Here is a 14,603-nt window from a genome sequence, read left to right on the forward strand (position 1 = left end):
GTTCCTCTTTCCCCACAGCCCCACCAGCATTTGTCATTGGTTGATTTCATGATAGCAGCCATTCTTTCTGGAGTGAAGTAGAATCTCAGCATTGTTTTCATTTGCATCTCTCGAATGACCAGTGATGTTGAACATTATTTCATGTATTTATTTGCTATTTCTACTTCTTTATCTGAGAAATGTCTGTTCATTTCAGCTGCCCATTTTTTGATTGGGTCTTTAAATTTGGGAGGTCTGATCTTTTTAAGTCCTTTATAGATTCGAGATAGTAGACCTTTGTCTGAGGAAGAGCAGGTGAAGATTTTTTCCCACATTGTGGCTTGTCTCTTCATACTGCTGGTGGTTTCTCTTGCTGTGCAGAAGCCTTTTAAAAAGAAGAGATCCCATTTGTTGATTGTTTGTGCTAGTTCACAGGCAACTGAGGTTTTGTTCATAAAATCTTTACCTACACCGATGTCTTCAAGGGTTCTACCTAACCTCTGTTCCAACTGGTTCAGAGTTTCTATTTTAATATTTAGATCTTTAATCCATTTTGATTTTAGTTTAGTGCATGGTGAGAGATACAGGTCTAGTTTTAATCTTTGGCAAGTTGAAGCCCAATTTTTCCAGCACCATTTATTAAAGAGGCTATCTTTCCTCCAGTGAGGGTGTTTGGCTCCTTTGTCGAAGATGAGATGGCTGAGTGTGTCTGGCATTGTTTCTGCATCTTCTAATCTGTTCCACTGGTCCTCAGGTCTGTTTCTTTGCCAGTACCATGCTGTTTTTATCACAGTAGCTTTGTAGTAGAGTTGCAGGTTGGGGATTGTGATACCCCCTGCCATGTCTCTGTTACCTAGAATTGCTTTTGCTATTCTGGGTCTCTTCTTGTTCCAAATGAATTTTTGGATTGTTTTCTCACTGTCTATGAAGTATGCTGCTGGGATCTCAATTGGAATTGCATTAAACCTATATAGCAGTTTTGGAAGTATGGCCATTTTCACTATATTAATCCTTCCTACCCAGGAGCAGGGGATATCTGTCCATTTTCTGATATCATCTTCAATCTCTCTTTTCAGAGTGCCATAGTTTTCAGAGAAGAGGTCTTTGATTTCTTTCATTAGGATGATTCCTAGGTATTTCAGTTTTTTGGATGCTATTGTGAAAGGAATTATTTGCCCTATTTCTCTGTCAGTGAGTCTGTCATTGGTGTAGAGGAAAGCTATTGATTTTTGTGTGTTGACCTTGTAACCAGCTACTTGACTGAATTTGGTTATTAAGTCTAGAAGACTTTTGGTGGAGTTCTTGGGGTCTTTTATATAGAGTATCATGTCATCTGCGAATAATGACATTTTGACTTTTCATTACCTATCTTTATTCCTTTTATTTCTTTCTCTTGTCTAATTGCTGTGGCTAATGTTTCCAGAAGTATATTGAACAAGAGTGGTGATAGTGGACATCCTTATCTTGTTCCTGATTTTAGTGTGAAGCATTTCAGTTTTTGACCATTTAGTATGATATTGGCTGTTGGTTTTTCATAGATGGCTTCTATCAGTTTGAGGTAGAGACCATCTATTCTAATTTTTATCCTAAATGCATGTTGGATTTTGTCAAATGCTTTTTCTGCATCTATGGAGATAATCATATGGTTTTTGTCCTTGGCTCTATTGATATAGTGTATTACACTGATTGATTTTCATATATTGAACCATCCCTGCATCCCTGGGATGAATCCCACTTGATCAGGGTGTATGATCTTCTTGATGATCTTCTGCATTCTGTTTGCCATTATCTTATTAAGGATTTTTGCATCTATGTTCATTAGTGAGATTGGCCTATAGTTCTCTTTTTCAGTTGGGTCTTTCTCTGCTTTGGGGATCAAGGTGATGCTTGCTTCCAGGAATGAATTTGGGAGTATTGCTTCCCTTTCAGTTTCACTGAAGAGTTTAAACAGTAGTGGCAGCAGTTCCTCTCTAAATGTCTTGTAGAATTCATCAGTGAAGCCATCAGGGCCCGGGCTTTTCTTAGTTGATAAGTTTTTAATTATGTTTTCAATTTCATTGGTTGATATTGGGTTGTTCAGAATTTTTAGGTCTTCTTCGTTCAACTTTGGTAATTCATATGTATCTAGGAATCTGTCCATTTCTTCTGTGTTGTCCATCTTATTGGCATATAGGTTCTTGAAGTAGGTATTGATGATCCTCTGGATTTCTGCTGGGTCTGTTGTCATTTCACCCTTTTCATTCCTAATTGCATGGATTTGGGCCTTTTCTTTCCTTTTTCTGACAAGGTTGGCTAAAGGTTTGTCAATTTTGTTCTTTCGAAGAACCAACTCTTGGCTTCATTGAATTTTTGTATCGTTCTCTTAGTCTCCATTGCATTGATTTCTCCTCTGATCTTTATAATTTGCTCCCTTGTATGAGCTTTGGGGTTGTCCTGCTCTTCTTTTTCTAGAAGCTTGAGGTTCAGCATCAGGTTGTTTAATTGGGCTTGTTCTGTTTTCCTAATATGTGTATTCACTGCTATGAATTTCCCTTGTAAGCCTGCTTTCATTGTGTCCCATAGATTCCGATATGTTGTATTGTCATTGTCATTTAGTTGAAGGAACTGTCTGATTTCTTGTTTAATTTCCTCTGTGACTCATTGGTTATTCAGAAGTGTGTTGTTCAATTTCCACGTGTTTATGAAATTTTTTGAGTTTCTTTTCCAATGGATCTCCAATTTCATGGCACTATGGTCTGATAATATACAGGGGATAACTTCAATTCCTTTGTACTTCCTTAAACATGTTCTAGGTGTGAGTATGTGGTCTATTTTGGAGAATGACCCATGTGCAGCTAAGAAGAATGTGTATTCTGATTTTGTGGGGTGGAAGACTCTGTAAACATCTGTTAAGTTCATTTGTTCAAGAGTTTGATTGAGTTCTAGTATTTCACTACTTATTTTTAGTCTAGTTGATCTCTCTATTTGTGACAATGGGGTGTTGCGGTCCCCCACTACAATTGTATTACTGCATATATGACTTTTCATGTCCGTTAGTATTTGTTTTATATAGTTGGGTGCACTAGTGTTTGGTGCATAGATATTTATGATTGTCATCTCTTCCTCTTGGATTCTTCCCTTTACAAGGATGTAGTGTCCTTCTTTGTCTCTCTTAATTAGTGTTGGTTTGAAATCTACTTGATCTGCCAAGAGGATAGCTACTCCTGCTTTTTTTCAGGTTCCTGTCGCATGGAATATTGTTTTCCACCCTTTAACTTTCAGTCTATGAGTTTCCTTTTGAATTAAGTGTGTTTCTTGTATGCAGCATATTGTTGGATTTTGCTTCTTGACCCATTGTGCCAGTCGATTTCTTTTGATTGGTGAATTGAGACCATTAATGTTGATGGTTATAATGGAAACGTATTGACCTGTCATTGCCATGACTTTTTCTTTTTGTTGGGTTCTCCCTCTTTCCATTTAAGTTCTTGTCATGCCAGATGGGTTCATTCTGCTTTGCTTCCTGGGGTTGTGATCCTCAATGTCTGTTCCTAGGCTATTGTGTAAAATTCTTTGGAGTGCTGGTTTGGTATTCATGAAGTTCCTAAGGTGCTCTTTGTCATGAAAGTATCTTATTTCTCCATGCGTTTTGAAAGATAGTTTTGCAGGGTACATCAATCTGGGTTGGAGGCTGTTTTCTTTTAGGGCTTGGAATATGTCACTCCAAGCTCTTCTTGCCTTGATGGTTTGTGTTGAGCAGTCTGCTGTGATTCTGATGGGCTTTCCTTTGTATGTGATTTGTTTCTTTTCTCTGACTGCTTGTAGAACTTTGTTCTTCTGTTGAGTTTGTGGACTCTTAACAATTATATGCCTATGTGTAGATTTTTTTTGATCAAGGCTATTTGGGGTCCTATATGCCTCACTTATTTGTATGTCAAGCCCTTTTCCCCTTCTTGGGAAGTTTTCTGCCATTATTTCTGTGAACAGTTTTTTTATGTCATCTGCACTCTCTCCTGTTTCTTCATTGAGCCCAATCAGTCTTATGTTATTCTTCTTTGCATCATCTAGCAGCTGCTGGATTGATTTCTCATGTTCCCTTATAATTTTGAAGCAATTTTTCTTTTCCTGGTCACTAATTGCAATCTTATCTTCTATATCTGAAATTCTGTCCTCATATTGGCTCATTCTGCTGTGTAGACTTTCAATGGAGTTTTTCATGTCCTGGAAATCTATTTGCATCTGTTTTATGGATTCCATTTGTTTCTTATGTTGGGATTCCATCATGTTCCTGAGGTCCTCTCTAGATTTATTAATCATGTCTTGCAGTAGGAGCACAATTTCTCCTCTTATCTGAGAAATTGTGTCTGATTTCATTTTTTCCAGATCCCCTTTTGTTGCCAGTTCAGTGGGTCCAGGTGGTTGAGTATCAGAGTGTTCCATCTCATTTCCCTTTGGGGTTGCTGTAGGTGATCTGGAAGTCTGGTTTTGAGACTTATTTATGTGTTTTCTCATTTGGACGAGGGGGGGGGTGGCTGTTAGCGCCTGCCCAGATTACCTCCTCTGAGCTGGGTGAGGTGGGCCAGGGGCCGGGAGCAGCAGTAGGGATGGTGACCCAAAAGCCCTTTCCTGTGGGCTGGGAGCAGTGGGCTCTATGCTGGCCGGGAAGCCCCTTCCTCTGGACCAGTATCAGTGGGATGGTGGCTCAGAAGCCCCTCCCTCTGGGCCGGGAGTCTTGGGAGGGATGGTGGCCTGGAAGCCCCGTCCTCTGGGCCAGGAGCAGCAGGACAGAAGGTGGCCCAAAAGCCCTTTCCTCTGGGGCTGGGAGCAGCGGGAGGGATGGTGACCGGAAAGCCCCTTCCTGTGGACCCGGAGCAGTGGGCCGACGGCTCAGAAGCCCCTACCTCTGGGCGGGGAACAGTGGGACTCAGTACCTTGGTCTGCAGTCTGGTGTCCTCTGCGTCTTTTCTAAAAATAATTTTAGTTATCTTTCTATATTAAACAAGTAATTTCTAGAAATAGAGTAATCAATTTCTGTGAATGACAGTAAAGGTACTAAATTGCTAAGTCTTATTTAACTCATTTAAACAATTTAAGTCTTTAACAGTTTTTATTAACAGATTTATGGGGGCAGTGTGATATTTCAGCATATATACAGTATGTATATATGATCAAATCAGGATTATCAGCATTTCCACCTCATTATCATTTCTTTATGTATGGAGCCTTCAAGCTCCTCTCTCCCACTTCATAAGACATGTAATAATTTATTGTGATCTGTAACAAAACAGCCCAATGGCCTGTGAATGCTAGAATTTATTCCTTCTGTGTTTTGGTACTTGTTATCCAATTCTACTTCCTCTCTGTTCAAGAAGAAGGTATAGGCTGGGGATTTAGCTCAGTGGTTCCTACGGCTGCTTCACAAGTGCAAGGTCCCGAGTTTGATCCCCGGTACCAAAAAAACCACAAAAAACCAAACAAACAAGAAGAAGGTGTAATAGTTGTAAATGTATAATACAACTAATGCCAGACCACCCAGTTTTATAAATTTGTTTTTTTTTTAGAGGATTATGGTTTATTAGAGCATTTGACCAAAAGTTAGAAGACGTGGATCTGAGTTTATGTTTTCCATTTGTAGGGTTTCATTTTTCAAGTTGATTTCCTCAGACCTCACTTTCCTTATTTTTAGAAAGGTGATAATACTTGCCTATTTTGTGAGGTTCTTATAAGGTGGTGTACTTGAAAATGATTTCTAAACTACAATATTAACCAACACTATTTGGGAAAATTGGTGAAAGCTTCACTGAGATGGTGACATTTTTGATCCTAAAAGCTGAGAAAGCTTTTGCCATATGGAGGAAAGGGAGAGTTACTATTCTGGCAGAGTATATAGAAATCAGAGAGAGTTGAAAAAAAAAAGAAAAAGTGTGTTGAGATAACACAGAGATTTGCCTTTCAGAGTTAGGATAGCAGGTAGTAGTAGTTAAATCACAGAAATTAGTGAAATCACCCAGGGAGAACTTGTTACAAGATAAAGCGGTTTGAAACTCACTTAACTTGTAAAGGGAAGAATTAGGAGTCCTAGAAACTCTAGGAAGGTTAAAAAAGCAAAAAAGATTGAGAGGGGAATTAGAGAAGGAAGGGAGGGAGGAGGGGCCAGGACACTAACAGGAAAGTTAGTTAGCCAGGAGTCCTAAAGTGAGGGTCATAGCATGAAGGCTGCAAAGGCCCTTCATTTTAACAATTAAAAGTTAGCAATCGGTAATTTAGCACTGTAGCATCTCCTGAAGCATATTCAAAAGTAACCTTACTCCTTGCTGAAATTGGAGTGGATTTTTTGTTTGACTTCACAAAGTCACAGAGCTAGTTTAGACACAAACCAAGGGTTGAATGCTTTCCTGTAGTGGACATATTATACTAGTGTATTTTCATTGCGTTAATAAAGCCTAATTTATTTTTAATTTTTATCTATTGTCAACTTTACAGTATCAACCTTTAGCTTTTATCATCAGTGTTTTTCAGTGGAGTCCATTATGAGGATTCCATGTATCTGTGGTTTCTATGCAATGACATCAACTCTTAACTTTATTTTGTGTTTTTTCTTCTTTCAAGAAGATAAGCAGAAGTGTAACTGAGAGGTTAACCTATTTAGAGGGTATTCTTGAATGTACTTTATTCAAAGTAAAGATAAACAAATTTGTGGTGTCAGTACTTTATTAATAATGCTTTGTTCTTGACCTATCTCAGAGGCATTGTCTCAGTGTGATCTAAACTTCTTTTTTATTGTTTCTACCTTTTATTGATATTTAACTTTAATTAGAGTCCGTATCATGTTTTTCTTTTTCATTTAACACTGAAATGGTTCCAGTTGTTCATGGCTCACAGCCTGCACTGCTTTCTTTTTATTTATCCCAGTATTTCTCATTGATGCCTCTTTCACTTACTTTTATTCTGTATTCTTGGGTTATATGGTCACTCAGTGAATATTCATTGAATGTTTGTATAGAGAAACTTCTCTTTCACACATTCTTTCAAGATTAAATGGTGTAATTTAGGTGATGATTGGCAAAGTACTTGGTTCATAATTTTATTTAACAAATGTTTTTAGTCCTTTTATCCTATACAGTGATTCAGATTCTACTAACATGTACTATCACATTAGCTAGTGTTGTTAAAAATGAAGGCTGGGGATGTAACTCAGGGATAGAGCTTGTGCTTAGCAGGTATATGGCCCTGGGTATAATCCCTAGCATCCAACAACAACAAAAAAAGAAGCGTGACTAATTCAGTGGAGTCTATGCAGAAAGAAAACCTAGCATCCTTGTGTATTATAGCATTATTGTAATTGCATACAGGTCTGGAACAATCATTTTCTTCATGGGACTGTTTGGGTCTTGGGTCTTTGTTGCATTTAGGATTAGCTGATTTGGAATTGTCATGTGATTGTTGAATGAACTCTACAATTAAGACTAAAAATTTCTCTCTCTCTCTCCTTCTCTCTCTCCAGTACCATCTTTTATGTGTAAATTTGGGGATTTTCAGTATGAAAAGTTCATTGTTCTTGAACAAAGAGCTTTTTTTTGTGTGATGCTGGGGATCAAACCCAGGACCTGGGGTTTAGCACTGAGCAATTATATGATCTTATCTTCCAGTTAGGGAACTTAGCATTTGGTTGCAAGGTAAGGCTAATATGAACTAGCAGTCACTAAAATAAGCATTTATTAATATTAAGCTGTGTCATAATTCTCAGCTTTTCAGTGTGATGTACCTACAGCAAAATATTCATTGTAAGCCTTCATTTAGATAAACAGTGATTTACTGAAGAAATGGAAATGCTAAAATTTTGAAATGCTGAACACATTTTAGAGATGCTGAACATGATGCAGCCCCAAATTGTGAGTATGATAAAGAGGCCCAGGTTTTCATTTTGTTTCTTTCTCTTCTGTTCAGGAGTACCAGCTTGTAGGTGTGAGGATACATACCATCAGTGATTTCTGTAGCATACTGTTGCACATTTGATCATCTTTAAATTCCAAAGATTTAAATCCCTGAGTTTTTTTTTTTTTTTGGGGTACCGGGGATCGAACTCAGGTCCTTCTGCTTGCGAGGCAGGCGGTGGAACCACTGAGCTAAATCCCCAGCCCTCCCTGAGTTCTGATAACCCTGGTTTTGGTAGCTGATCTGTCTTGTTAATTCTTTTTTACTGTTTGAAATTTATGTTCAATAGATCTAGGTCTGGACAATGTATTTGCTTGCAATAGGTATAAGTTGGAGCCTTCTATTTGTATTTACAAAGGGCTTATTATATGTTAGGCAATTTTAATGTTCTATTGCTCTTTCACTAAGTAAATGTTAACATTTTTTCCAAGATACCTGTTAAAGAAAGAGAGCACTATATACCGGTATCTGCCTTATGTGTTCCTAGGTAGATACATTAAGATTATTTCAGTGGGACAGTGGATTTCTATTTATAATATAATTTAATTCCCAAAGTATATGTTGCATTAAATACGATTGTACTCCAGTGAACAAAAATATGATGAAATACACTGATAAGCAAAGTCCTGCTTTTAAAAGTGTTTTATTTTATTTTGTTTCACTTGCATTTCTTTCCGACGGAGAGTCAGTTCTGACTTGACATTTTGATCAACATTCAGCCAAGAAAAATTTATCCTTTGTTACAAAATACTTATAATATCACTGAAACTTCTGGAAATCTGAAATACTTAAAATTTCAAGTCTTATAGTTAAATCATAAATGTGAGAAACTGTGTTATTTTAAAAACTATTTAGACTCGGGCTGGGGATTTAGATCAATGGTTTCGCCGCCTGCTGCGCAAGAGCAGACCCGAGTTCGATCCTCGGTACCAAAAAAAAAAACCCCAAAACAAAAAACTATTTAGAATTTAGACAACATTATTAGAGCTGAGTGATTAAAATAAAGCAGACAGATGGTTTGTTGAAATGTTCTTTTTTACCGCAGCAAAGTTATAAACGCTTGTAGAATGACAAATGCATTATAGTGAAATAATTTGACAGTATTGCACTTGTGTATATAAATGAGTTAGTGATAAAAACAAATTGCCTACAGTCCAAATTCAAAATTTAAACTGAAGAGCCCAAAGTAGAATAATCAAGAAGGGAATGATTTTCTGTATTTCATATTATGAATAATGTTGGTTGTGTATTTAGAGACTTATTTAGCATATCATCCGGAAAGAGTTCATAGAACTACAAAACCAAACAATTTATTGCCAATGTCTGCTCATTGATGGGCTGATTATCTATATTGCCAGTAAGAACCCATGCCCTAATTAGAAGGGCAGTGGCTTCAGGTAAGTGAGTTGGTCTGGCAGTTGGACAATGGAGAGTCTGTGATTGAGGTTTGTTCCAAAATCGTGGGTATCACCCAGATTTACTGTTGGAATGGGGTTTCTATAGGTTTTTTAAAAACTTAAGCTAAAAATATGGTCATGAAGAAGGGGAACGAATTTAGAATATGAGGGTAGAGGTAAGGATCAAAGTGGTAGCTGGTGGCCAGATTAGTAAGGCCCTGTGATTTTAAGGATTTTAGAAGAAGCAAAGACTTTGGAGAGTTTTAGGCAGAGTGGATACAGTATTTAGGAGGTAGTCAGTGACTATTAAGTGCCAGTTGTATGACTGATATATTTTAATAACTTAAACTATAGAAATAATGCATTGACTCAATAAATAGGAAGACCTGCACCTAGGCAGTTTTTGATACTGAGGACTAAGTACTTCACAAGCTGCTCTTATGGAGCTTATATTCTAGTGGGAAGAAGATAGGCAACAAACAAGTCAACATCTGGTCATTTGATGACAATGTTATGGAGAAAAGTAAAAGCTCTGGCTGGATAAGGAAGAGGAGGAAGGATAGGGTTAGGATGTGGATTGGGTTGGAGTTTGTAGTTATAGAGTCAGGGAAGATCTTGAGCAGTTATTGGACTTATACCTGAAGGAGGTGAGGGAGGGACCTGGAGGTGTCTGGGAGGCATGCTCGCTGGCAAGAAAGAGCAAGGGCTGAGGCCTGGAGGCAGGAGAATATCTGACTTGTGTGAGGATCAGCAAAGAAGCCAGTGTGGCTGGAGTAAACAAAGGAGGACTGTTAAATTGGTATCTTTAGGTCAGAAAGGCTAAGGGGTAGGGAACAAGGTGGGGGCCAGATTGTAAGGACTTTGATTTTACCCTGAGTGATAAGGGATGCCTGAGTGATAAGGGATGCCTGAGTGATGAGGGATGGAGAATTTGAGTTGAGGAGTGAAATAACTCAATTTATCTTTTAAAAGGACCACTTTGAGCCAGGCACAGTGGCACATGCCTGTAATCCTTGCCTCCTGCTGAGGCAGGAAGACTGCAAGTTCAAGGACAACCTGGGCAATATAGCAAGACCCTGTCTCAAAAGGGAGGGAGTATTTTGGATGTTTGGATGTACGTGAGAAAACAAGCAAAAATAAAAATAACTACTTTGCCTCCTGAACTAGGAATAGCTTGCACATGTGAAGCAGGGAGACTATATTGCAGTAACCTTGGCAAGAGAAGATGATAACTAGACAATACTGATGGTAGTAGAGAGAAGTGGTTGAATTCTGGGTATATTTTGAAGGCAGAGCCAACAAAAATATGTGTTCTAGTACAGAGAGCAAAGAAAGTGACCAGTACTTCAAGAGGATTGTTATGTCAAGAGATTGTTTTTTTAGATGGAGAAACTATTATTTTGTTAGGTGGTAATGATCTTCAGGATTTATGCAAGCTCTGTTGTGATTTTTGCCCTTTTTGTTCCTAATTGCATGGATTTGAGTCTTTCCTTTTTTTGTAAAGTTGGGTAAGAGTTTGTTTCATATAATCTTTTTTTTTTTTTTTTGGTGCTGGGGATCGAACTCGGGACCTTGTGCTTTCAAGGCAGGTGCCGGAACTGCTGAGCTAAATCCCTTGCCCTTCGTATAATTTTTTAAGGAACCAACTCTTCAATTCATTGGCTCTTTGTATTGTTTTCTTAGTCTCAATGGATTAAATACTGCTCTGAACTTTATAATTTTCTCCCTCGTACACATTTTGGGTTAAACGTCTCTTTTTCTGGAAGCTTGAGGTTCAACATTAGGTTGTTTATTTGAGCTTGGTCTGTTTTTCTAATGTGGGAATTCACCACTATAAATTTCCTTCATAGGTCTGCTTTTATTACATCCCATAAGTTCTGGTAGGTTGTATTAGCATTGTCATGTAATTGTAGAAACTAATTCTTTAATTTCATCTCTGACCCATTGATTGTTCAGGAAGGTGTTATTTAATTTCCATGTGTTTATGCAGTTTTTGTGGTTTCTTTTGCCATTGATTTTGAATTTCATTGCAGTATGATCTGATAATATGCATGAGATAATTTGAATTCCTTTGCATTTACTTAAGCATTTCTATGTACTAGTATGTGGTCTGTTTTGAAGAATGTCTCATGCAGCTGAGAAGAATGTATTCTGATGTTGTGGGGTGGAATACTCTGTAGACATCTACTAAGTCCATTTTTTCAAAAGTTTGGTGCAGTTCTGTTATTTCATTGTTGGCTTTTTGTCTAGTTGATCTATTTGTGATGGGGGGTATTGAGGTCCCCCATTACAATTGTATTAGTGCTAATCTGATTTTTCATAGTGATTAATGTTTGTTTTATATAGTTGGTTGTGCTGGTATTTGGTGCATATATATTTATGATTGTTATCTCTTTCTTTTGGGTTGTTCCCTTAACAAGTATGTAGTAACCTTCTTTATCTTTTCTGATCAGTCTTGGCTTGAAATCCACTTTGTCTGCAAATAGAATAGCTACCCCTACTTTTTTCTGGGTTCCTGTTGCATGAAGTATTATTTTCCAAACTCATTTCTGGAAACCAGCATCATTCTGATTCCAAAAGTAGACAAAGATTCAACTAAAAATAAAAGGTACAGACCAATCTCCTTAATGAACAGAGATGCAAAAATCCTCAGTAAGATATCGGCAAACAGAATGGAACACATTATCAAAATAATCATACACCAACCAGTTCTCATCCTAGGTTTGCATGGATGGTTCAACATATGCAAATCACATAAACCGGAAGCAGGTGTAAAAAATCACAAGATCCTATCAACAGATGCAGAAAATTTTTTTTGACAAAATCCAACATTCAATCATGATAAAACTCCTGAGAAAAACAGATACAATATGGAAGAACTTTATCTTACTCTGATAAAAGCCATTTATGACAAGCTAATGCCCAACATGGTATTAAATGAGGAACAACTGAAAGCATTGTCTCTAAAATCAGGAACAAGACAAGGATGCCCACTATTACCCCCCTTGTTAAACATACTACTAGAAACCTTAACCAGAGTGATCAGGCAAGAGAAAGAAATTAAAGGGATACAACATACAGGGAAGGAAGTAGTGAAATTACTGTTATTTGCAGATGACATCATCCTCCGCATAGAAGAACCGAAAAATTCCACCAGAAGACTCCTAAAATTAGTAACCAAATTCAGCACTGTAGCATGATACAAAATCAATTCACAAAATCAGTAGAACTTTGGTACATCAATAATGAACTCACTGAAAAATTAGGAAAAAAATACCATTCACAATAGCACTGAGAAAAATTAAATACTTAGACATTAACCTAACCAAGGAAGTGAAAGACCCCTACAACAAAAACTACAGTACTCTAAGAAAGGAGATTAAAAAGGATATCAGAAAATGAATATCTTTATTCCTGGATAAGCAGAACCAATATAGTCAAAATAGCCATACTTCCAAAACTGATTGAAAGATTTAATGCAATCCCGATCAGAATACCTACAGTATTCCTCACGGAACTAAAGAAAACTATCCTAAAATTCATATAAGAATCAGAAGAGACCCAGAGAAGCAAAAGCAATACTGGGCAACAAGCATAAAGCAGAAGGCATCGCAATACCTGAGGGAGATGGTAGTGAGAAAGAGGGAGAAAAGGAGAGAAAGGAAAAGGGAGAGAGAGCTCTCTAGGGTACAATACAGAAAAGGAGGAAAGAATGGATTTGGGAGCTTGGAACTGTATAGCCAATTGAGAGGCATTAAAAATGGTTCTACCATCTGATGAGAGTGGAGAAAGGAAATAGCAGGTATAAATGTTTAAGGAGAGGTCTAAAGTAACTACTAGAGATAGTGGGAAGGCCTGCTGACAGAAAACCAGGAAGGGTTGTTGAACAACAGTGAAGACTTGCCTAGTTGGGATTGGAGACTCTTGATTTATATTGTCAACAGTCTGATCTTTTTCTGAAGCTGTGTTCCCCAGTGGTGCATAGGATATTGGTAAGAAAGATACTGTATTGCAGAAATTAAACATGGTGTCTTAAGTTGGAGATGTAAAGTGGTAGGGAACTTAGAGGGGAAAAAATAGAGAAACCAGGGACCAAAAAGTCTAAAGGACCATTAGTAACTGTGAGAACTTTTCAGGTCCAGGCTGCACAGTGGGTTTACCTACCCAACAAGCCAATTTAAGCCATGTTTGTATCACTTTCCTCTGACAGACTAAGAAACAGGTTTGGCCCTCTTCTCAAATCTTAAACACAGTGCAAAAACTGTTTGTATAATCAACTTTCATGGTTTCCCCAAACTACATTCTGTCCTACTCCCCTTAATGTTGACTATACTGTTTCCTCATTGGCCCTCTCCTCACCACGCTATTCACTCATGCTCTGTATCTGCAGCCCAGTTAATCTCTCCTGAGTACTGCATCTGTCAGTCCAACTGCTTAATGGACAGATTCCCAACTATCAATTCAAACTCACCAGATCCAAAACAGAACTCAACTCTTGCCATCCTGACTCCCAACTTGCTCTATTTTTCGTGTTTCCAGTATCACAGACTAATACCATCATTCTCATACCTGTCTAGTTCAAAAACCTAGGTGCAGCCAGAGAATCTTTCTAAGACACACATCTTACTATGCTGCTCCTATACTTAAAATCTTTGGTAGTTCTTTACCATGCAAACGTTCATGATCATGTTCAAATTTCTGAGCATTGTATGCAAGATCATTCACAATAACAGATCTTGATTAATTACCTTTTAGCCATCTTTCCCGAGTCCCATATTTTCTCCTAACTCTCTCTACCAAACTGAACTTTTCCCTGTTCCCCAAATAAACTCTAACTCCTTGCCTAAAAGCAAGCAGAGACCAGTAGTGTTCTGTGTTAACAGTATTCCTTATGTGCATTATCCAATATAGTAAATGCTAGCTACAGTCACCCTGTTAAATGTGACTAGTGTAACTGTGAAACTGAATTTTTTATTTTAATTAAATTTATGTAGTTGCATTTGGCTAGTGGCTACCATATTGAAGAGTAAAATTCTAAAGCTATGTCTATGCCATTCCTTCTGCCACGTAAAGACAGGTATGTATATAGTACTCATTCCTTTCCTAGATAATCCCCTTTATGCACTAAATTATTAATGAAATCTCATTCTACATGAATTATTTTAATCTTTTAGCTATAGAACCTCATTTGCATACACAGTTGTTTATTTTCATAAGTTTTATCCTTCTCCCAAGATAGTTCCTTAATTTGTCCCAAGAGGGCTGTCACTTTAAGAAATGAACATGTGCCATATATGAGTGAACAAAAAGAGCAAA

The 14,603-nt window shown here is 37.6% G+C and overlaps 1 protein-coding gene across 3 annotated transcripts in view; it reads left to right on the forward strand.

Moving 5' to 3' along the window:
- Ap3b1 (adaptor related protein complex 3 subunit beta 1) overlaps positions 1 to 14,603 on the forward strand; it is a 288,476-nt gene that overhangs the window by 4,469 nt on the left and 269,404 nt on the right. The window lies entirely within an intron of this gene.

The sequence above is a fragment of the Heterocephalus glaber genome, unplaced genomic scaffold (genome assembly GCF_053883595.1).
Source record: "Heterocephalus glaber isolate CG9 unplaced genomic scaffold, H.glaber_assembly_v1.0 deba00001757, whole genome shotgun sequence".
NCBI classification, from domain to species: Eukaryota; Metazoa; Chordata; class Mammalia; order Rodentia; family Bathyergidae; genus Heterocephalus; species Heterocephalus glaber.